The 26,218-nt window shown below is 35.7% G+C and overlaps 1 long non-coding RNA gene across 2 annotated transcripts in view; it reads right to left on the reverse strand.

Annotated features, from left to right (window-relative positions):
- The window catches only part of LOC141937531 (uncharacterized), an 847,382-nt gene that overhangs the window by 103,195 nt on the left and 717,969 nt on the right, over positions 1-26,218 (reverse strand). For both annotated transcript variants that reach the window (XR_012626995.1, XR_012626996.1), the window contains one exon: positions 9,507-9,529. This is a non-coding gene — a long non-coding RNA (uncharacterized LOC141937531). The remainder of the gene's footprint in view (positions 1-9,506; positions 9,530-26,218) is intronic.

A 26,218-nucleotide genomic window follows, 5' to 3' on the forward strand; every position in this document is an offset into this window, starting at 1 on the left:
TGTAATTTACATCTTAGTGAAATTAAACATGGTATAATGGCTTAGCTTCCAGGCAACAATACTATTAAATTTGCTGTAGCAGATTATGACATCATCTGAAACCCCAGGATACACTTTCAAGCCAGCTATTATGCTTGTAATATGTACTGCTTTTCTGGTTAGTTTTTCATTTAATTCATTGAAAGGATTATATTTTTCAATGTCTGCACACGCCATCCGGCAGAATGGCTCTAGAATATCTGTGAGTCAAAGTAATGTCACTTAGGGAACAGAATTGATGTTATTGCAGGGAGAAAGAACACAGAAAATCCTAGAATCCTAGAATACCAGTTTGGAAGGGACGTCAGGGATCATCTGGTCCAAACTTTCTTGGCAAAAGCTGTTCTAGACAAGATGGCCCACCACCCTCTCCAGCTGAATTTTAAAAGTGTCCAATGTTGTGGAATCTACCACTTCCCTGGGAGATTATTCCAATGGCTGATTGTTCTCACTGTGAAAAAAATTTCCCTTGGGTTCAACTGGAATCTCCCCAGGATTAACTTGTACCCATTACCCCTCATCTTTTCCATGTGATTCCTTGAAAAAAAGGAGTCTTCATCTTCTTTGTAGCCACCCTTTAAATACTGGAACATGGTGATAAGGTCTCCCCTAAGCCTTCTTCTCTCATAGATGAACAAACCCAGTTGTCTCATCCTTTCTTCATACAGCAGGCTTCCCAGTCCCTTGATCATCTTTGTGGCCCTTCTCTGGACCCTCTCCAGCCTGTCCACATATTTTTTGAAGGTGCTCAGTAAATTACTTGACAGTAAGTTACTCAAACAGTACTTGTTATACTGGCAATAACCTTCTCCTGACTTTTCCTAGGCAAGATATCTTCTGTTTCATATGTTATGCATTTTGCCAGCACATGCTTCTGACATTTCTATGCTTTTAAAATCTTACTGGTATAAAACTGCTCATTAGTTCCTACTGGAATTAGTAGAAGAAACTAAGAGATTAAGATGCAAGATAATTGAAGAGTTCTTATGCACCAAGAATCTGGTGAGGACCCTAGATGAAAGTGAAAGCATGGGTTTTCCTCCTTGACAGCACCACAGTCTCACTTAGGAGGCTTTTCTGTGATCAGGACACTACCAGTTATTGCCTCAGCTGCTCGTTGGTCTGGGCTCTGCTTCTCTGATGATCTGCCAAAAGTAGTTCCACAAAATAAATAATATCAAATGGGTTGGGCAAACTGCTGTAAACTATATAGCCTTGCAGTGACAGAACTATGATTAACATTATGTCCCTGTAAACATTTATATACATGCTTAACTGTACTCATCCAATGAGTCAGTGTACCTACACAGGAAGTAATGTTGAGTATGTACATAGAAATTTTTGAGAGATTCTCTTTTTATAAGGGCAATATTCAGAAAGGCCTAAAATCAGCAACATCTAGCTCACTGAATTTGGCAGCCCCATCCCCTGCTTTTCTTGCCATAAACTGCAAAAATTGCATGCCAAAGAAAATTTACATGAAGTACCACAATGTTTTGAAGTTATACAAATCTCTATCTCTACAAGCTAAATACTGTATGTATCATATGTTTATGTGTTCATACATATATAACTTGTAATATTTATGTGAATCATATAAAATTGATTACAATTTACTTTTATTTTCATGTTTAAAAGTTTAAATTAAACATTTGATTTATTCTTTATGCATTTATGAAAATTACTCACTGCTGGAATACACCAGTAGACGTTAAACCTTAAGCGCTGGGCCTTTAAAAATAACAGAGTTCTATGCATATTCTAGTAGAGCAGAATAGCATAAAAGAGTATGTTGAGACTTCTGATTTGCACCTTAAAGAAATAACAAAGTAAATAGTTCAACAAATTTCTATCAGAAAGAGCAATTAAGGTATTTCCTGAGTTCTTTACATTTTTAGGGGGAGACATAAAAATTAATAAGGTAAATATTATTATCTTTGAAATGTTACATAACAGTAAATTTTTTAATTTGAACAGTTGTCCTCCATGTATCAAACCTAAGAATTAAAACAATAATTTCTCTTGTGTATCCCTAATTTTATGTGGTAAAAGGAGATACTGGTGCTTTGAAGAACAGCAAGTTGCAAATGTGGTGTGACTCAGCAGAAACAAAACAGTAGTTACAAGCAAGGCTTTCCTTTTATAAAGGCTATAGTTTCTACATTTAATATTTTTTGCCTATTGAGTCCAGCAGCACTCACACGTGTCAGCTGCCACAATGCTTTTTTGAGAACATTGGTTTTTTGTGAAGTCTATCAGGGTTACTAGATAGAAAAACTCTGGAAAATGTTCTTCACTGGCAGTTACATTAAGGAGGATTTTAGCAAGGTCTGTTTTAAAGATTCTCAGTTCGCTAATAAACTGTCTAGGTTTATAGTGTATGTCTTTTGTCATAATCATCACTAAATTATCAAAAATGTCAGGTGGATACTCCACATCTGTTAGACATGTGAATGTTGCTCATATATCATGAGATCAACGAAGGACATGTAGCTCTGCTATCATTCAAAAAAAGTGTAGACTATCTTTTTTACTGAATGAAAAAGGAATTTGTCAGTGGCCTTTGACAGATCTCAATGTTGTGACTAAATAAGTGTCAACCTAGAGCCTAGACATAGATCAGCATTTTGAGAATACAGAGATTTTGATTTTGCATTGACTTTGAGTCTATGTCATCTGTTTTGTCTCCTGAGTACTACCCTAAATCAGTGCTTCTTCCAATTAACTAACTTGACTATTTGGGATCTAGAATTTATTTCCTATATAACAACTCTTGGTTTGAACTAGGTATAGTGCCTGATTTAAAAATAAACTTTCTAGGTATGGTTTAAAGATAGGCTACCAGCTTTCCATGTAATTTCTGACTGGCTGAACTGTTCCTTAGTAACAAATTACTATTGATTTTAATGCCACATGTCTACAGCCCTGGTCTTTATTGCCACTGAACAAGTTTATCAAAAGTTACTCTCTTGTTCTTCCATGTCCTTGGCCTATCCCAGTGCCTTAACTGGTTAATTAGTTAGCTAAATGTGGATATGTTTTTCCTCCTCAGTGTTCACCTGTGCCCTCTTTCATTACTGAGTTAAAGGTATCAGTCACCCTGTCAATAGTTTGCCTTTTGCACACATAGTATTGTGAAAATAAAAAAAAATTCAAATTCAGCCATAGATTGATGGCAATTCGTAATCAAACTCAATAATGTGCCTCTGTGTTCTTTTCAAAGTTTCCTGTGACATAAGCAAAATATTTTCTTAAGTAACAGTACTAATTGAGATGTAAACTGATGTTTTCACATCATTGCATGCCTGCAATTCTATGTTATTAATCCATTGGCTTCTAATGAGAGTAATAAGTAAAAGTAAGTTCTCAACTACAGTTATCTTTGATATTTTGTAGCAATGCTTTAGCATGTCAGACTTAGCAGAGTGGTGGAGTTAGAATCCTTTCACTAGAAATAGCCAGAAGATGTATTCTAAGAATGCACCTAATGCAAGACCAGACTAGAGGTGGTCTGAAGTCAGTCTCCCTTCAGTGCCCACAGAGTCTTCAATATCAGCTGTCTCCCTTTGCCAAACCAGTCCTATTGACCTGCACCATTGGTTTAAAAGACATAAGGCTAAATTAGCCTACTAGATCCAGAAGGTAATTTGGTTACTCACATTGAACTGCCTATTCCAAACTTCTAGTATTTCAAACAATGCAAAGGGGCTGCATGTGTAGTCTCTGACCAAAGATCAATGCAGTGGATGATTCCTACAGCTCTGAGAGTAATGAAGTATCTTACAGATCTTGCAGCTGCCACCATTATCTAAGTAACTACAGCTGATGCATCCACTCTTGTTCTATGACTTCATTCACCACCTAAGTACAGTTTCTGCATTGACAGAAATGTTTGTAGATAGAAACAGTGCATGACTCAGAAGAGATGCATCTGTTGCAATCACAACAGGAAAACTTCCCATAAGATTTTTCTCTTTCATCTCAATAAAAGCCAAAGTTAAAGAGATAAATTTGGAGATGAATCTGGAATTCACCACAGTTCCATCCCTGTCATTGGTTCTTCCACATTTCTGTGACAGTACCAAAGCCCTAGTTCCTAAGGCATATAATAATAAATAGATAAACAAACACAAACAAACATGCCCCCCAACAATGATAGAAAAATCTAAATATGTCCAATTAGGAGAAAAAGTTACATTAGCTCATTGTACTGTAAGACAGGTAATGTGTTTGTAGACTATTGCATAAACACAGAACATTGAAAAATGTGTTTAGTAGAAGAGAAACAAACACATCCACAAGAAGCTGATGGTCAGCTGACTGTCACTGTCTGCAAAGTTCCTTTTAAGCAGGCTTTTAAGAGAGGCATTACAGGGATGCAAAAGCAGGCAAGTATAAACAGTGAAACCAATGTCCCTAAGTAAAGACCAAAAGATATGATCTTTATACCATAGACTGCTTCCTCTTCTACCTCCCTCACTGCAAGCTATACAACACAACCTGAGTCATTTTGCTAATTCTCTGATATTTTTCCTCTTATTCTATTTATTCTTTGATAGCCATTGGTATTGAAACTGTTGTTTGCAAAAGCGAGTGTGTTGATTAATAAGTATTTTATACATCTGGTATTTCCTCATAAAAGACTGATAAACTTATTTCAATTATCATACCACCAACAAGGATACAATCTGTTCACAATGGCTGTTTACGAATGGCTGCTTTGGGTAATGGCTGTTTTCTTAGCATGGGAAATGAAATATAATATTATTAAACAGAGATATGCAGAATGGTGTGTCAACTTATCCATCTTCCTGATGTTTATGGGCTTAATTTTTTATAATGTTTATTTTATTTTATGGGACCAAATGTTAAAGTATCACTTATTTGAAAGGATCTAATTTCTTTTATTTTTTTTTTAATGTCCTTGAATATTAACATCCACAAATTCATGTGCAATCAGTGCAGAAAACCTGTGGTAGGTACTCTATTAATTCTACTTAGACAAATATGTTATAATGAGAGAGATAATGAACCAAGGAGTTTGGTTTTTTTCAGATGAGGTATGAAAGCTTTTACCCAGAAGGATAAGGTTGTCTTGTTTGGTGTTTCTGTTTTAACAAACTGTCTGTAAAACGTCTTAAAATAATGCTTGATAATCTCAAAACTGTCGTGAAAATTCAGTGTAGGTGGGAAAGCGGGAAATGTTTGTGTAAGGCTGGAGAAGGGGAAGACATGAATATTGTAAAGATTTTACATGTAAAATAATTAAAAGTATATTAGATTAATACCTGACAGAATTAATAGTGACAGAATTAATCATGACAGAAAGCACTGCAGTACAAATTCAGCCTCTCAAAATTCATTAAAGAACAACTATTTATTTTTTGACATGGGAATAGTTTTCAGACCTACCCGTCACACAATAACTTTTTAGATTTCAGTAAGTAATATTTTAAAAGTTAAATGTATCGGAACATTTTTATAAACCATTTATATGTTTTTCTGTTTCAGATACTCAGATATTTAAGTCTTATCATATACAGACTTGAATTTCTATTAATTTGGAGGAAAAAGAGAGAAAAGCATACTTCTTCAAATCATAAAGAGGTACTGAAAATATAATGTCTTGTAAAATTTTTGAGAGTTTAAAAGTTAAAGTTTTTAACAGATGATATCTCAAAAACAAAACCGACATAGTTTCCAACATATATCACATAGATGCTCCTGCTAAGTGAAAATTTCTTGCGGCCTGCCATTACAGACGCCAGTACTGTTAAGAAACTATTTAAGAGGGAATGCTTCCTTTATCTCCTCTCATATAAAGAAAACAGAGGTTGAGTTGTTCAGTGTCTACCACATGTATTTCCACCAGCTTAGTATGTAAACCTTGCCATTAGTACTGGTATTTCCTTAGATCTGTTGGCAGCTTTGACCACATTGTGAAGCAGCTACAGCTTGCTGTGGTAAATGTGGCAGCAGTTCTGTAGCTACATTAAGATACCATCCCCTTTTCCCTCACATAATTGTTCTTGCATTAATTGGTTCTTGTTAAGCTTCAGCTTCTAGCAGCAGCTTAATATAGAGCAATAGCTGAGGATTTTTCATAAGGAACTGTAATTCTGGTTACCTAAGATTAAATTGTATGAGGTAAACATTTTCTCAAAAGCGCCGAAATCACTACCTCTAAAATTAGGCCTCCCTAAACATCCCACATCACTGAATTTTACCTCTGAAAACCTTAGTTTTAGTTCCAGTACTACAAATGAGTCCTTGTAGTTGTAACGTGGGAGTTTTATGAAGTCCTACTGACTTCACTAATGCTTCAGCTACAAAGGCTACCCAAAGTGATGTATCTTTGCTTATTGGATAAGGCTGATTCCTTTTGACTGCGGTTTTTGATATGAAATTAATAAGATTTTTAGTCTCTATTGCATAGCCAAAGATGCTGGAAGGGCAAAGAAGGGAGGTAAATAAGACCATTTAAAAACTAGCAATGAACTGAATTAATTAAATTTATTGGGTGAAACAATTTAATGAAGAAAAATACTAATTAAATTATTAAAATCTAGATTGCAAGTAGTAATTAAAAAGACAGTTGCTATGCAACCAAAAGGATTTTTATGATGGAGTGTAAAAATATATTTCTAAGGTATGCTGGTATTTTGGTTTGACCTTTTTCAGTCACAAACCTGCCCAGACTGTCTGTAAATGTGTTTTTGAGAATGATAACATTAAAGGTACCTACAGCATTAAGAAAAAAAAATGGCTATTTGAATCAGTTAATGATTTTTATTATGTTTAAAAGGTTATGTGTAAGGAATTCATGAGATAAAAATAAATACATAAATATAATTCTGTATGTAATTCATACGCTGATGTTTCATCAGCTCTAATGGATTAATTTCTATCCCAAACACAGGTCCTGATCCTATAAGACATGGGAACATTAATTTTCGTAATGTAGTGTGTGACCTAACCCTGCCCTGTCCTGAAGGTCTTAAATAACAATTAAATCCCTTACTTGTATCAGAAACCTAAGCAGCTGTTTTTAATAATAACTAGGGCTAACTTTTCCTTATCCTGGAATACCTTGAGGGAACTTTTGCTTATCCTGGAATACCTAGACTAAGATGCAGGTTGGTTTCTGCTTTTTCTGTTGTTACATGTGAAGATCTCTGATGTGGTCATCTGATACTGATATATGGAAGAGAGGACACCAATATGCAGATAAACAGTGACACACAAAGTATTTTGTTAGGGCATATATATATTTCTATGAAGAGGCATAAATTGTGCTCAACGTATTTGTATAATGCTCTCACATATTCCCCACAATTACAAGGATATCAAAATCCCTTGGTTCGTTTTGAATTGTGTTGTGCAAATGGGAGGCACATCTGGTTTGCTGGACCTGAAGGCCTCTGCCCAGTGGTAAAGTCTTTTATTTCTTGAGGTTGATTAGTGGTTGTATGGCCAACCTGACACTCCATTTTCTTTAATTTCCATTAGTCCTTCATTTAAATCACAAAACTTTAAACATTTTCTTTAGTCAGTAGAGTTTCCTTTCCACTGACATTATGACAGAAAAATGAAAGGAAACCCAAATGGGTCTAACCAATTGGCTTCTAACCAGTGCTAGTTTACCACCACCAGCCTGCATCCAGAAGCAAAGGGCTTGCTCTCTGGTAAATCCTGCTCTCTACACTGCTTCTTGTTTCCTATTCTTACTTCAAAATCCCTGTAAGGGAGGGAACAACAGTGATTCTTAACCAGAATGGAAGTTTTTCAGATATGAGGTCCTACAGCTATTTAATTTGTCCTTTTCTTCCTATTTCTTATGACTTCTTTCATTTCCAGACATGAATTTATTTAATTTATGTTTTCTAGCTAGCTGCTCTTCACAGAACCACTCAGTATAGGCCCTAAAGCCTCTTTTCAGCTGCAAAGCAGAGGAACTATGAGATCTAATGCCAAATGATGGCAATCGAATAATGAATAAGGTGGAGAACTTCCTGAAAGGACTTCTGGGAGGTTCACTTGTCATTGGACACACCACTGTAATGAACTGTGAGCGGAGAGGCATGTAAGCAGCTATGCATAGTTACCCTTGTATGGAAGGAATTTAGGTGGAAGTGCTATTAAAAATAGGTTTCTTCTTTTTTCTTTCCAGCGATAAACTATGTGACAAGGATTTAATTGTTTAGTAGTACCTTGTAAAGATATCACCTTTGATTTAAAATCAATCTTGCTTGGGACCTTTTGAATGAAATAAAGAATTCATGTTTACTAGATAATATTGAATTATTTTCTTGGATAATAGACTATGCTTTAAAAAAATACTATAGCTTCTCTCTCTATATTAAATACTGTTAAATGTACAGCTCTATTAAAATAAATGCAGAAAGTGTTTTAGGGAATCACTCCAATGCCAAAGGACATTGTATCTGTTGTTGTCAAGAAAAGCAGCAGTATATATCGTACTTTTCAAGAAGGAAAGTGCACAAAGAAATCTCTGGGCTATGAAATAGTAAAATGTGCATGTCTCATATTCCAGCAAGAAAAAAGTAAGAACCCCACAGAATCACAGAATCACAGAATCATCTAGGTTGGAAAAGACCTTGAAGATCATCCAGTCCAATTATTAACCTAACATTGACAGTTCCCAACTACACCATATCCCTCAGCGTTATGTCTACTCTACTCTTAAACACCTCCAGGGATGGGGACACCACCACTGCCCTGGGCAGCCCATTACAACCCCTAACAACCCCTTCTGGAAAGAAATGCTTCCTAATATCTCGTCTAAACCTTCTCTGGCGCAACTTGAGGGCATTACCTCTTGTCCTATCGCTTCTTACTTGGTTAAAGACAGTCATCCCCAGTTCTCTGTAACCTCCTTTCAGGTAAAATGAGACATAAATGCAACACGACACGTTGATTTTCATTTTTGTGCCTTGATAAGCTCAGATTTATCACAAATCTGTGTAGATAAAGCAAGTTCAGAACTACCATTAGTTAGAAGTACCTTCTTCCCTCTAGTTTGGCTTAAAGAAAATTATAGATTTCTGGAAAGACAAAAGACTCTGTTCCACTGCTCAGTGAGATTGAAACCCCCTAAAACTTTCTTTTTCCATGGCCCCCCTGATCAGAATTACAGGAAAACTTCAGCATCAATTGAAAGATAAGCCTTGGAATATGAAATTATGCTTCAGAATGATTTGCAAGTTTAGAAATGTAGTTTATTATTTTACATGAACATTTTTTCCAACACACCACTGGCAAGAAGAATCCATAATAGTTCTCTACCTTGTGGAGAAGAGATTTTGTTCTGACTGTAAACCTTCATTGTGAACTACCATAGTGAATAACTGCTAGATAAAAATAATGAAAATCACATTATCAAGCTTTAATACTCTTGGCTTTGAGTAAACTAGTTGAATTATCCAGTAATGAAATGAGTTTCCTACCTCAACTTTGTGAATTCCAACTCCTGTTAGAAAAGAAAGAAAAGGATTTTCAGAGGAGGAAACAGAGAAGACATTTGACTTTGCTTAGCATATATTTCACAGAAAAGTCAACAACTTTGATAAGAAGATGAATTATATCAACTAAAAAGTTTCCCTTTTATAAACAGAAAATAAATAAATACTTAAATTTCTTCTGTATGTAGTCTCCAGCTGTAAGAAGCCTTTTAATTTAGTGAAAATTTTTTGATAACACCTTACTACATAAAGTGAGGTATTGTCATAAATGGGAATGAGAGCTAGGAGAATCTGTGATCCAATTTGCAGATGAACGAAGAAGTTTAAAAAATACATGAAAATTGTAGTTCAAATAGACTTCTAAAAAGTCGGTTGCCTGAGGATTTATCCATCTCTTTAAAACAGCTAAACAATAAAGCTAATCAGCTTTTTTCAGTCAATATGTAATTCTCTAAGTTTCCTTCACAGTCTTTTTGTCAGTCATCCTGATCTCCAGTTCTGAACTGCTATGAGTTCTGCTATTATTTTGTACTCTATTGTTGCTGTTACAGACACTGTACATTAGACACTTCCGAAGCACTGTCTGAAGTCTGGAAAAGTAGGGAGCAAATGTCAAGAAAGAAAAATTATAAAAGATAATTTTTAATGAAATACATATAGAGGTGAACCACAAACAATTTCAAGAAATGTCCAAAAGGATTTAAATTTGGTTAGCCTTTGTAAATTTCCTGAGCTATGTAGCATACAAACCACAATACTGACTTTTTCCATAAGAAACTTATTGTCTCATGTTTAGCTAGTTCCTTGGAAGAGGAATGACAAAAACTTGTAAGTCAAGGGCAAGTTCTGGACAGAATAAAAAAAATGCAAAGACAATAAAATTTAAAGTCTTCTCCCCTTTTTGATGGTCTCAGACACTACGATTACCAGAATATCAATATGAAATTGTGTCTTTAAAACCTAAATTAGTTTCTCCACCAAAATACATTATTCTGGGATGCTATAGTGTTCTGAAGATTGAGAGTTAATTTAACTATTTTTATGTTTATTTTCAGATGATAAAACTTCAGCAACAGGAACACTTGATTTGACATATTTTAGGAGGGATTTAGAATATAAAGAAAAAGGAATTGTCTAATAGACGGCTGTGGCTGTTAGTAAATAACAAGATAAATCTCTACACAGGAGAAAATAATGTTATCTGGATTACAGATATTTTTACTTTTTTTAATTTTGTCATCAATCATAGAATCATAGAATGGTTTGTGTTGGAAGGGACCCTAAATATCATCTAGTTCCAACCCCTCTGTCATGGGCAGGGACAGCTTCCACTAGACCAGGTTGCTCAAAGCCCCATCCAACCTGGCCTTGAAAAACCCCCAGGGAGGGACCATCCACAACTTCTCCGGGCAACCTGTTCCAAGGTATAACCACCCTCACAGGAAAGAGTTTCTTCCTTATATCTAATCAGTATCTACCCTATTTCAGTTACGCCTTGTCCTATCACTACACTCCCTGATAAAGAGTCCTTCCCCATTTTTCCTGTAGGCCTCCTTTAAGTACTGAAAGGCTGCTGTAGGGTCTCCATGGAGTCTTCTCTTCTCCAGGCTGAACTACTCCAACTCTCTTACCCTGTCCTCATAAGGGAGGTGCTCCAGTCCCCTGATCATCTTCGTGGCCCTCATCTGGACCTGCTCCAATAGGCAGGGAGGCAGCCCATATTGGGGACTTCAGAACCGGACAGTGTACTCCAGGTGAAATCTCACAAGAGTGGAGTAGAGGGGAAGAATCACTAGCTCCCTCGACCTACTGGCCACACTTCTCTTGATGCAGCCCAGGATACAGTTGGCATTCTGGGCCAGTTTCCTCAGGACTGGTGGATGCATCTTATCAGGTCCCAGGGACGTGTGCATCTTCAACTTCCTTAGATGGTCTTGAAACTGATCTCCTACAGTGGGTGGTTCTTCATTCTTCCAGTCCCTACCTTTGCCTTCTGCATCTTGGGTGATGTGGCTGGAGCACTTTCCAGTGAAGACTGAGTCAAAAAAGTCATTGAGTACCTCAGCCTTCTCCATATCCCGGTTAGCAAATTAACAGCTTATATTTGACAAATTCTTCTAATCTATATTTTAGACTGTAATCTGCAACACATGATCATAATTTTATTTTCTGTAAGACAGAGCCCTGCAGAATTAATCTTCAGAAGTTTCAGCTTCTGCAGAAAGCTGCTTCATATTTATGTTAAAATAAATCAAATTAAGATTGTCTTCTTTCCAATTAACACCTCTGCAGGAGATCAGTAAAAAAAAAAGAACTCTTCTTTTATATCCTCTAGCTGACGCAATCTAATTAGAGGTGCAACAATGTCAAAAAAATTCTTAAAAGCATAAGAAAAGGAGCAAATTTGTGGAACTAGAATTTTGATGAAACCTGAACTAATCTTGTAATCCTTAAAACTTACTGTTGTCACTTCTATTTGAATTGTTGTTTAGACTCAATACCATGTTTCCCCCCATAATAATATCTCTCCAGAGTATTTACTGAGTCTTTAGGGTTTTTATGTATTTATTTAACTTTTACATCCCATAGTCTGAAAAACAGTCTTTTCTCATGAACCTGAGAAAGTAGTCTTGATGTTTAAATAGCAGGGCAAACGAATGATGTAATATCCTGAAGAAGAGTTTACTAATTTTGGAATAACTTTCTTTGCTGTGCTCCTCCATTTCTGTTTCAAATTCTAATTACAGACTTCATAGTTTTTTCTTTTTATGGCTGGTAAGATTTTTTTTTGTGGCCTTAGACTTTAGAATGTGTCAGTTTATGGGTTCTTTTTTCATCTTTATATCTATAGCCAGTGGGAGTCAGTATTGAAAAATTAATTTGATGGAACATAGCAGGCACACTGTGCAGATTATCATTCAGTGAGGAGTCTGGATCATAATACAGCAGAGTTAGAAACAATTTAGGAGAAATTGCCACCAAAGAAGGAAAGAGATCATCTTGTTTGACAACGCCCTGTATCCTGACCCCACTAATCCCTGTGCAACAGAATAATGACAGGGTTTCAAACACATTGTTGATAAGGGGAAAAAGTCCTAAAAACCTCCCAAACTGAAGTCAATACTACACCTTCTGATAGGATGAGCTATAATGCAGAAGTTATCGGTGGAGAGCTCTTGGCAGTGACACTTAACAGGTGTTATACTAGATACTATAGGAAGGCGTGATCATTATCTGTGTGTTGTTACACAGAAAGAATCACAGTGACTGAAATACCAAGTAGAGAGTCAAGTACCACACTCAAAAGTGTCTCCTGTTATGTAAATGTATCAAGCTACTGTGAGTAAGAGAAACTTTTCTCAACAAGTCAGTATTCTTTCCTCTCCCCTTCTCCCTCCAGCACATATTTTAGTCTTGGCTTAACTTGATACAGACCAGGTCTTACGCATTTTTTTTTTTTTTTTTTTTTTTTTTTTTTTTTTTTTGTGTAGAACCCTACTTCATGCTTATTCAGATCAGCCAGAAAACCACAGCCAGAAAAGAACAGAAATAAGGCTTAATTTCAAGTCAATGTTTGTTTCTTTGAATTTCTCTTACTCATAGTGGTTACCTCTTTGCCAATGTCATACTATTCTAGCTATTCACAGAACTTTTGTTCGGGTTCATTAAGCTGTAAAAGAGCTTCAGAAGAAAACTTCCCTTTCCAAGTCTTTCCAGGAACAATTCTGATACCATAACTGCTCTGTTATTGGAATATAGATTATCAGAGCTTCATTGCCTACAAGATTGGATTAAGATTCTGGAAATTATTTTTTTTAAAGGTTGAAATTATACAGGACTTCAAGTTTTCAAGATAATGAGGCCTTGGATGTTCTAATTTTATATGCTGCCTGCCTGGATCGCAAAACTATCAATCTGTTTTTGTTAATGGAGTTTGGAGTTATGAAACAATGTAAATCCTGTGATTAACTAAGGAGTTATAAAAACCTTTGGGCTACTAGTTCTGCACCACCATCTTGTACTCATGTTCGACTTCAGGTTTGTAGTCTCTGTTTGCTTTTCTGACTTTATGCTTTCATAGTATATATGTTCTTGTGATTCTTAATTATCACAATTTCAGTGAAATGTCAATAAGTGGATATCTTTAGCCATATCCATTCTACACAAGAAATAAATTAACTGGGATAATTACTCCATCATTATTTATCTTCATGTAATGACAATTATGTTCTACAAGTAATTGCTGTTACGTTTTGTTCTAATTTCTTCTCAACTGGTGCAACTCTTTCATTCCTAAATATCTTTTCCATTATTTTCCTCTTTTTCATATTTATTCAGAAATACATTTCAGTGACTAGGGGATAGATTAGATTGTAGATTTTAAGATTTTATTCTGATTTGTTTTATGAGTTAAACAACCAAGACATTTTTGTATTACCCAACTCATTGTCTCCATCCATGGAGACAAATCAATACAATAATGCAGTGAATTTAAACCAAGTTTTAAATTGTGGGCTCTTTCATCCAAATGGGAGTCATTAAAGAGGTAATGTAATGCAAGACATGTAATACATTGGGTGATTTTAGAATATAGTGTTAGAAAAATAAGTGTTACATGTTCTATGTTGCATGTTGTATGTTACATGTTTTTAGTTCACCTTTCCTGTAATGAACCCTTTTAATCACAGCTCCTAATGAACAGAAGGAATAACACACAACAGATAGTATAATGTCAGCTTCATACTTATGATGGTATGCCAGCTGAACTGTATTATTTCATTCAAGTGGCTGATAGTCATGCTTGGTTACACCTATCACTTACAAATCTACTTTTCTCTACAGAAAACACTATTCTTGGTCATAATACTAGTTCTCTTGTCTAGCCTTACTGACTTCATGGGACTAGCATGGATATTTTCCTAGCTTTGGTGTCTGTTCATCGCATCACAGACAGCAACAACATTTCTTGGTATTAGGGATTCTGAAGAAAGTAATACTTCTTTAGAATAAAAATATATTTTTTTTAAACTTCACCCTGAAAAAAATTGCTTTACATTTTCTATCTACTTTTTAACTTCTATTTACAAATACACATGTAACATCAACATAAATAAATAAGGTTGAAAATAGCAATATTGTTGAGAACTTGAATGAAAGGAATGAATAATCACCATGTGATTAATTCATTTAAAATTAATAATTTCTGCTTGGGTTTTTTAATTTGGTTTTGGTTTTTTATTCAACTGTAAGAATTACTGGAAAAGTTCAATTTGGTTAACATTTGGCTAGCTAAAAAGGTTTCCTATGTAGTCTGACCTCTTTATAATAAGGGAGACTTTTATAATCAATGACTAAAAAAAAGTGAGCTAGAATCCCAATGGGTTTGGTGGTATAACCTGCTGTTTTAATATTTAAAATGTTAGTTATAAATAACTTCTACATTTGGAGAACTGCCAGTATATGAATTATAAGATCTAGGTCATTGCCTCTTTAAAAGATTATTATCTTCTAACTAGTGTAAAGCCTTAAAAAGACCTTTTAGCTACCAGAGACACTGCTGAGATGGTTTTGGAATAACATATATATGTATATTTTGGCTTCAGAAAAACAAACAAGGAAAAAAATAATTCCAGTAGAAAAGTTTATCCATTGATAAGCCATTAAAATTGATTTTTTCCAGACATTTATGTCCCTTTACTAAATTTAACAAAACTATTCATTTTATCTGAGTTTTAGTTACACAGCTGAATTTTTTTTTACACTGAAAATGATATGACAATTTAACAGGTTGTCTTTCTAAAAGTGATGTTTTAAATCTCAAGACAAACTTGCAAGAGAGAAAAGATTTAGGGTTAAAAATTCAGTCAGTTCAGTTAGCAAAGAAGAGCAAGGAACTTTCAGGAACTGAAAAGCCAAAGTGGAATCAGGAATCAGAAAAACACTTGGTTTTCTTGTGAAAAGAAGCTAGTGCTCTAAGCAGACTTGTTTTCCTTCTTAGCGTCTGTAGCAAAGTTCACTGGTATAAAATTTTAACTGATGTTTTCTACATTGTTCATGCTATGGTAAAGAAGAAGAGCATAAAAAATAAAAAGTTATCATAAATATTCATTTGCCATGTCTTTCTAAAATTCACACCTTTACTTCTCTACATTGGATAACTGTGGTCATGTGTATTAAAAAGGTGTTAAAGCTATGTAAAAGGCAGGTATGCACTGAAAAGAGTTATTAAGATGGACAGAAAAGCTTACAGCCTGCCTAAGAAGAAGATATAACTCAGTTTATTTAATCCAGAAAAGGAAAGCTACAGGGAAATCCACAGCTCCACATAGATTCATCGGGAAGGTAAACATTAGGGAGACAATCATTGAAGATCGTGGACTTTATATAAAAGCATGGATATTAACTAGCCAGTAATAAATTTCTTTTGTCAGGTGTGATCCTCTGAGCATGAAATATATAGAATAGCCAGATCAAATGTCTGGAATTTAGCTGAGGCAAAACAGTAAGTATAGGCTATTTTAGAATTGCAGTCCTACTACGGAGTTAAACTATCCATTTATTTCCCAGTGCAAATAAATAGTTAACTATGCATTGCATTTAAGTGAAAGTTAATATAATTTAAAGTAAATAAAAATAACGTTAAAATAAGCATTAGAAGACCGTTACTGCTTAGGGTATTCCCTGTCTTCAGTAAAAATGAACCCATAATAAAGGACAGAGAGATGATATCTGAAGAATTTTAAAAAACAAGAATCTTTACACAAATTTGGAGGTTTCTTGCATCAAATCTTTGCAAAAAAAAAAAAGTACAAAGTTTAATTTTAAGAAATTTTTCTTTAATTAAAACTGCTTCTCATAATTCCACATGCATTTAATATGAATTCTTTTTTGGTACTGCAGAATTAAATCTGAGTTACACATACTGCCATAAAAAAGATATGAGGTTGTCAGTTACATTTATAACAGTCAGTCACCCAAAATCAGGACAACACACAGTTATGAAAGGCCTTAAAAAAGACCTTAAAAAAGTGTGTAATAGGAAAATAGAGAGTAGGTACAGAGGAAAGGAAAAAAAAATACAGTTTGATACTCCTTAAACAAAAAGTGTAAAATTATGTTGATGCTATATGATATGTTTTAAGACTCTCAAAAAACCCCAACCTCTTTATCAGCTGAAGTAAGAATTCTAATGATCAGGCTTCCTACTTTTATGTTCTATTTACAGAATCACAGAATCTTCTAGGTTGGAAAAGACCTGGAAGATCATCTAGTCCAACCATTAACCTAACACTGACAGTTCCCAACTACACCATATCCCTCAGAGCTATGTCAACCTGACTCCTATGTCAAATACCTCCAGGGATGGGGATTCCATCACTGACCTGGGCAGCCCATTCCAACGCCTAACAACCCCTTCTGGAAAGAAATGCTTCCTAATATCCAGTCTAAACCTTCCCTGGAGCAACTTGAGGCCATTAAAGAGGGATTCTGTCAAGCGGGTACCTAAACAAGAAATGTGAGCCCTTTGGTAATCCAGGGTGGCAGTTCTGTTGCCCCCACTCCTGTCCTCTCTAAGAATAGAGAACTCTATTATTTCATGATTGCTGTGCCCTAGTCGGCCTCCAACAACCACATCATCCACCAGTCCTTCTATGTTCACATAGAGGACATCCAGCACGGCACCTTCTCTGGTTGGTTCTCTCACCAGCTGCATCAGGAAGTTGTCTCCTGCACATTCCAGGAATCTCCGGGACTGGTCCTGCTCTGCTGTGTTGTATTTCCAGCAGATGTCTGGGAAGTTAAAGTCTCCCACAAGAACAAGGGCAAGCAATCATGCCTATAGAATATTTCAACCACCTCTCTGTCCTGGATGGGTGGCCTATAGTAGACTCCTACTACAACATCTGCCCTGTTGGCCTTCCCCCTGATTCTAATGCAAAGACACTCCACCCTGTCTTCACTAGACTTGTACTCAAAGCAATCATAACAGTCCTTAACAACCCCACTATGTCTCTCCTTCCTTGTCTGTCCCTCCTAAAGAGCCTGTAGCCATCAATTGGCACACTCCAGTCATGGGAGACATCCCACCATGTTTCTGTAATAGCCACGACATCATGATTTTCCTGCTGCATCACGGCTTCAAGTTCCTCATATTTGTTACCCATGCTGTGTGCACTGGTATACATGCGCTTCAGATGGGCTGATGTTTTGCCCCCTTCCCCCTTCAAATCTAGTTTAAAGCTCTGTCAATGAGCCCAGATAACTCCTGCCCCAAGATCCTTTTTCCCCTCTGGGACAGGTGAATTCCATCTAATGCCAAAATGTCTGGTGCCCTGTATACCAACCCATGATTGAAAACTCCAAAGCCCTGATGGTAACACCAGTCTTGGAGCCACAAGTTCATCTGTTGAGTTCTCCAGTATTCTTTTTCATCCATCCCCACAACTGAAGGGATGGAGGAGAACACAATTTGTGCCTCTGACCCCTTAATCATTTTCCCCTAGGACCTGAAATCTCTCTTCATTGCTTTAGGACTTCTCCTGGTAATGTCATCACTACCTACCTGAAAAACCAAGAGAGGGTAGTAGTCCTTGGGTCTCACTAGAGCAGGGAGTTTAGCTGTGAGGTCCTTGATCTGGGCCCCAGGGTGGCAGCAGACTTCCCTATGAAGCCAGTCTGGTCTGCATATTGGGCCTTAGACACCCCTCAGAATGGAGTCACCCACTACAATGACTTTTCTGGGGTTCTTTTTAGAACTGGTTTTAATACCTGGTCTAGAGTGACCCAGCCTTGGTGGACCTTGGTCCTCCTCCTTGTTTGATTCATTTTCTTCATCCTTCTCTTCTTCATTCAAAAGTTCCAGGGCCCCGTATCTGTTGTGAAGGGACACCATGGAAGGTGAGGGAGGTCAGGAGAGGATTTTCCTGCCTTCCTGAGCAGGGACCTGTTTCCAGCCTCCCCCATCTCTTCCATCCCCTCCTTCTATCTGGTAGCAAGAGGTTGAGGGATCGCCTGCCTCCTTTGGGGCCTCCATTTGTTCCTGTTGCTTCAGGAGTGTTCAGGAGCTACTCAACCCCAATCAATTTCCCTTTTGCACTCCCTAATGCTTCTTAATCTTTCAGCCTCTTCTTTCAGTTCCGCCACCAGGCTGAGCAAGTCATCCAGCTGATCACATCACATACAGGTGCTGTCACGGCTGCCCTCCGGCACGATTGACGGGCTCAGGCACTCCCTGCAGCCTGGGACCTGGACCGCTGCATGTTTGCGTGGTTGCTCATTCTGGGTCACCATGTTCTTTCTGGTGGTGGTTTTGATGCGAGTGGAGATCATGGTTCAGTCCACTCGTGGAGGACGATAAGATGAAACTAGCTCACATAAGTTCTAGACCCAGGAGATGGACTGTGCCCTGTCCACTCACCCTGCCTGCGCAAACTGCCATGCAAATTGATGCACCACACCCTTCTGACGTGCCACGCCCTGTTTGCCTGCCCTGTTCGCGCGCTCCTGGTCGCTCGTGCTCCCTGGGGGCTGCTCTTGTATGTGAGGGGTGTGGGGCGTCACTCCAGTCTCCACCCACTCTGAGTCACTGCTGTCCTTGTTAGCAGCTCACTCTTCCCACTCAGGGGGGAGATGACTTGAGGCTCTCCCTATTCCCTGGGATTCTGCCGTCTCATCTTATGTTTATTTAGGATTTGAATAAATAATGGCAGGTGGTCAAGTTAGCCTGAATTGGTTGTTATTGAAAGCTATTGCCCATCTTATTAAAAATTTACTCTGTACTCACCCCGTGTTACTGCAATGCAATATTTTATTACAATTCTAGAATGTGGCTGTATATGGCTTTGCAATAGTAAACAGAACTTACCTTCAGTGATGGTTTATTTCTCACAAAACAAGCACGTAGTGCACATATGGCCAGGTACTGGACACAGCTGAAACAACAGCTGATGCACTGGAATGTCTCAAAGAATAGTAAGGCAAAATATCAGAAAGAGAAAAATGGCCTTGCTGTCAGAGAGTGACAGCAGGTTGAAGACATTTTTGAACATTTGAAAAGACATTTGAAATGTGCATATTGAAAAAATATTACTATTTTATCTTAATTTCCTTCACTTTTTTAGCAGTATAATGTTGTTGGTATCCATTAGTGGGATTCATATGGTTCAGTATAGTTAATGAAAACTAATGTTTATAGTATATTTAATAAAAATATAACTAAGAAAAATGTTCTGTGGTTTGTGAAAGTAATTATCACCTACTACATGCTCATGATGGAAAGAAAAGTTTGATACAAAGGTGTTGCTTAATAAGAGGTCTTGCTTAAAAGAGGATGAAATTGTAATTCAAAAAAGCCAGCATATTACACAGAAAGACAGAAATTTAGAAATTGAAATCTTCCTTACACATTGTAGGAAGTTCTGAGACCTACATCAAGCATCCATTTGTACCTTGCTCAGTTACAAATATATTTATTGAAGAGAAAATAGCAAAAGATCATCTATTACTTTTTAGTTGTATGGACTGTAAGACTGACTCTTGCACAGGAAAGCAAAAAAATGTTGATGAATGAATTCTAAAGACAGCTTGAAATATGTATGCAACATATATACAATTCAGAAAAAGTAGAATGGCACATTCTCTTTCCCCAGTCCTCATCAACATATACTTTGTCATTTAACGCTTGTTAGCTATGTATAAATTCTAGATGGAATTATGGACTGATGCTCACAGCTGAAATTCTGAGTGAAGGTTTTGCTGAAAAACCTATATTATTCCCCAATGTTCCGTGAGTGCAGTGCAATGCGTGAATGGATCATTTTGCACAGTATTTTCTTTAAGAGATGACAAAAGGCTCACATGGAAAGTTCTTCAAGCTACCTGAGAAGCCAGTATGACAGACTACTCAGATATATGAGTGACTGTATAGCAAATGAACTACTCAGGGTTACATTCTTTGCTGGATGTTGTAGAGACTGATGACTTCTTATGGCACAAATCTCTCACAACCAACAGAATTTCTTCAGTCTGACCAGAAGAATGGCAGAGAAAGCTGCTTTCTGTGGAAAGAGAAGGACTTCTAGACTTTCTGTCATAATAGTCTTATGACTGTCAATAGATGACCGCACCCTTTGATGCCTCGTAAAAATACCTAGAAGTCTCACCAAAATATTAATTTTGATTTTAAACATTAAAGAATTATTAATTTCAAAAATAAATAGGAAAAAAAGTCTACCAAAGACAAATATTGGACAAAGTAGTTGCCTTCTGGAACAGAAGCACAATTGCATTAAATGTCTTTAGCAAGATACTAAAAAGACTGACTTTTAGTTTATTCACAGAAAAAGAAGTTGCTTTATACCTTACATATGAAAAAATACTGCCTTTGGTATTTTGGGTTCTTTCCTTAAAAAACAGAAAGTCTAGTAAATTCTGAGTACTATGAACTTTTATTTACCACAAAGTAAGGAAAATAATAATTTAATGAGAAGTCTATTTCTATATATTAAAATTATTAAATAGAAATATATTTGAATTTAAATATAATACTTGGTATAGAAGAAGTGGAATCCATTGTTCCTTTCGTTTACTTGAACTTTTTGTAGTTTATGAAGCTGGCTGTAGTAATCAATGCTAAATAAGAAGCAGAAGAGTAATTTTGCTCTATTTAATATAGTAACGTAATATGCTTTTTAAAAACTGTTTCTGGTGGAACTTGTACACTACCAGGTTTTTATGAACATTTTATATTGCTTTATTACATAACTGTAGATCAAAAAGTGGATGTAATGCTAATGTTTAAGTGAAGACATAATAAACACTTTGCATAAAATATAAAGATAACTGCAAATGCACCACTTAATTTTAAGTAAGAGATCAATAATAAGTATGGCATGTTAAATCTCTAGGTGTCTTTCTTCCTTAGTAAGTCATGCATATTTTTGAACATATACTTCATCTTAAAGCATCAAAAGTTTCATGGCAAAATATAGGCCCACATTTTTTATTTGAGCACACAGGAATCTATATTCTGGATAATTTTTCTTGGCCCTTTATATGAAAACTACCACTAGAACATGTGCATAACATTTTGCAGAAGACTTAGAAAGCAGCATAGAACATTTTTGTCTTGACTCTTAGAGTATTATTCAATTCCTCAAGTCCTCATCAACAAAAGGGACTATAATTTTATGTGTTTTCAGGAAGACAGATTTATTAAACTGAGTGATGATTCACTTACATATCTCAGCCGGAGAAAGACAACCTTCCAAAACTTGAAAGTGTCATTTCAGAATGTCTATTAGTTCTACATCCTCCAATATTGTTCATTTGAATTGTGACTTATAATGCTTACGCACATATTGATATTGTAGAAGTGGGTACAGCAAAGCAATGTCAGAATTTCACATTGAGCCAAAACACATCTGGATGTTTATTTGGGCTCCTGTCACTGTTATTCATCATTTTGATGTTCCTGAAAATTGTTCTGAGATGTAAACTAAAACTGGCAGAGTTGAAGAGTTTATTCCATAAAAATTGTTTCCATTTCATCTATGCAGATTTTCTTGCTCACATGAGTACACAAGATTTTAGAAGTTTAAGTGAGCAATAAAGAAATTACTACATAGACAAACAACAGCAGCAATGACAACAAGTTCATTGCATGACACAGTGGATGGCATGCCTCCTCTTTCTGAGCTGGTACGTGTTTCATCCATAGTACTCAAAGTCACTCTTATCCTGAGAATTACTGCTAAGGACGACAAGATGACTGTGCTGATACTGCTATCTATCAGTAAAAAAGCATTTAAAATTTTATTTCTTTACTTTTTTCCATTCTTATATGAGAAAGTACTTATTTTTAAAAATAATACATGCTTCTTCCTTGATAGTTGTTAACATGAAAAGTTGATCAGTGTCATAACTAATTCATAATAGAGGTGACTCTAATGTGAGAAATATAAAGAAAATTTCTCTCATAGAACAACTTTCACTTTCTCTTATGATTTTTGAGATTTCAGGAATGAAACTTACTTTCTCTGGCTGAATCTCTTGTGTTGTCAAAATTCAGGCTAGAAATATCAGAGAGGCATTTCCTTCAGAACAATAAATCTTGGCTCTGATGTATGTAATAAGATATTATTTTACTATAAAATTGCTTTTCCTTCAAAAGATGTGCAATTTATTCAGCTTACCATTTTGAAATATCTGTTTTATTAATGTCTTTAAGGACTGTGAAATTTTTAAGTTTTAGATCTTACACAGAAGTTGCATATAATAATTCTTTAGAAGTGCAGGACAGAATATTAATGATGATCAACTCTGGCAGTAGCTCTGGTTATTACGTAGTAATATGGTGTCATACCTTTAGTAATGTATTTTAAGTATTACTTCTAAAGAAAAACTTGCCAAAGTACCACCAAAATAAAAGCAGAGCATAATTTTTCAGCAAATAGAGCATAAAGGACTCTCTTTAAAAATTTTATTTGTGGTGATAGTTTGCACTTTTGTACAATAAAACAAAGCTTCTAAAAGTCCTTTAATTTAGAGATAGTAATAGCATTTCACTGAGGGCTATGTATTAGTGGGGTATTTCTTTCTTATAATCTTGTAAAAGAAGTGCGAAAAACACGTCTTTGAAAAAATCATAAGTATTAAAAGTGTCTAGTACTTTTTTTTTTCTTTTGCAAGGTGACAAGAGACAAAGGACAATGGCTTTAAACTGAAATAGGGTAGATTTAGGTGAGATATAAAGAAGAAATTCTTCACTGTGAGAGTAGTGAGGCACTGGAACATGTTGCTTGGAGAAGTTGTGGGCGACCCCTCGTTGGAAGTGTTCAAGGCCAGGTTGGACGGGGCTTTGAGAAACTGATGTAGCAGAACCTGTCCCTGCCCATGGCAGGGAAGTTGGAACTAAATGATCTTTTAAGTGCCTTCCAACGTTAACCATTGTATGATTCTATGATTCTATGATTCTATGATACTTACTAATTTTTTTTTTTTGTTTCTACACTTATATAGTATATGAACTCAATGTCCTCTAATCCAAAAGAGAGAGAATTAGTCAAAGAAGGAGAGGAAGCACAGAAGTGTAGTCAAAGAATATAGAAATATATTCTTTGGGTGGGAATGAAATAAAATACATTAAGAAAGAAAGAAATGGAGAATTGGAAACTTGTATTTCTGAAAGTTTATGTAAGAAGTATATAGTGCTCTCTTTTTATCCTGAAAATACAAACGTTTCTTAAATATTTTGCCTATAGACTGGTGATAGGTATCAAGGACAGAAATAATATAAGAAAAACATATCTAACTTCATTTATTCTATTTAAAAATGGGCTCCAAATGGATCACACTAATGCTTGACTAGAGAAAAATTTGTCAAAATCTACACTCTGCAAGATTTGTCTCTCTTTGTAAATCCAGATAGGTTTTTAAAGTTTTTAAAGTTTAGACTGGAAGAGAAGAAAACACATGTAGAAATATTTTGCAGTCTTTACTTCATGTGTGCTGGTATGACATAATATCACAAATCAGTGAAATATTACCCAATGAAAAAGAGATTTTAACTAAGCACTTGATCCTATGTCTATTAAAATAAATGGGAAGTTTTCTTCACTGAATTCAATGTCCATTTGATTAGGTACATAAACATTCACAAACTACTTGCATTTTATGATTTTGCCTAAGAATTCCTGCATCCCTCACTTCTGACACTTTGAGACTTACTTTTGAATGCAACTGGAGAGTATAAATCAGCTCATAGGCTGAAGTGATAGCATAAGCTCTAGCAAGAACAGCCAAAGCATTCTTCCTAGACACTTTGTGTGAAGATCAAATAAAAAATAAAACCTGCCACTTAGGATGTTCTGTGTTTTTCAGTAATACAAATAATGAAATCAGAAAATATGTCTCTCTCTAAAATTTTTTAATTCACTTCAAGAGAACATGGATAGTATCCTAAAGTTAAAAAAAAATCTTTTTCATATTTGTGATTTGCTACTCATGTTCTTACAAAGTCATGATACCAAGATAGACACATTCTTATTTTTGATCACTCATGGCAAGTAGGGTGAGGATTTCAGAGGAAGTGTATTTTATCTAAGTCTAGATGAATTATGATTACTTAAAAGAATGCTAGTTAGTTGCAGAAGATTTATGGCTTCTTGAGGTCCAGGAAATGGCACTAAAGGATTGAAGTTTTCAAAAGACAAAATTCGGAAAATTTGGAAGAAGAATACAGGATGGTGTTAAAATATTTCAGATTATTTTAAAAATTATGAGGTAAATAAGAATATGAGGGAAAAATCCTTTTGCTTTTCAAAAATACTTCAGCTCATGGCATTCAAGATTGTTGACTGTTGTACAACAAACTTAAAGAGCGCAATCTTAGCTCCATTGAAGTAAATGCATATTTTTCCATTGAATTTGCTGAGGTCATGTTTTCACTACAAGTCTAGTATGGTGAGGGTGGTGAGACACCGGAACAGGTTGCCCAGAGAAGTTGTGGGTGCCCCCTCCCTGGCAGTATTCAAGGCCAGGTTGGACGGGGCTTTGAGCAACCTGGTCTAGTGGAAGGTGTCCCTGCTCATGGCAGGGGGGTTGAAACTAGATGATCTTTAAGGTCCCTTCAAACCCAAACAATTTTATGATTTTATGATAAATATCCTTCACAAGAGCAACAACATCAAATGTTCCTTCAGCTTCTCATAAGCAAACTGCCTTGCACTGACAATAATATAGTTGAACTGATACTTTATTCTGTTCACATTAGACAGTGCATTTTCTTTTGTCCCTTTTTTTGGTTTGTTTTTTTGTTTTAAATAAGAATTAAATTTCAGTATGCAGGAAAGGGAAACAGAGAATAACTAGACATAATTTTTCTTCACATTCATTTTTTCATATGCACCCCATAAGTAACATGTTTATAAAATTTGATTACACTTATTCAAATTGATTAAGGTGTGCTTTGGGGAATGAATAATTCAAATTTGCTGTGTTAGCATAATCCTACAGTAATATTGTTTATATATAAAGGGATTATTTTAGTATATTGCATGTTAACAGTCCCCAGCTTTAGGGGTTTTTAGCACTGAGTTGTAAACAAGAGATTAATTTTTCCTTATAAAAGGTAAGTTTGGTTTCCAGCTTTATCTGAGAAAGATTGAAGCTGGCCACTGTATCTACCTGTGCATAAAACATCACACTGGACTATGACACAGGAGTCATCACAGAGTACATTTCTTTCTCTTATTTATGCACTTAGACACCTCAATGATGAGCATAGCAAAATCAAAATGTGTATGTGCTTGTATTTTTTTAATCTTGTGTCTGCAATAAAGTGTTTCAAAGCAAAATGGAAATCAGACCTCTAAGAACTACTGTAATTGTGACTTCTAATCTGTGAAACCTACAATGGAGTTGAACTGATATTTGATTTCTAAAAGGCTACATAAAATGTAACCGATCTTCTGAAATTCCCTTTAGTAAAACTGATTTCTACTTCCAGAAACACTACTTTGTCTTTTAACACAATGTAATCTTGGATATTTTTATTTCTTCTACTCTACAATGGCCAATTTAAATCATGGGGAATTTTGATTTATTATCATATTGTTTTGGTCCTTCCTTGTGTATCATGTCCCCTCTGCCTCATGTTGATTATTTAACTCTAGTTGAAGATTCTTGAGAATAGTGAA

The sequence above is a fragment of the Strix uralensis genome, chromosome Z (genome assembly GCF_047716275.1).
Source record: "Strix uralensis isolate ZFMK-TIS-50842 chromosome Z, bStrUra1, whole genome shotgun sequence".
In the NCBI taxonomy this organism is placed as follows: Eukaryota; Metazoa; Chordata; class Aves; order Strigiformes; family Strigidae; genus Strix; species Strix uralensis.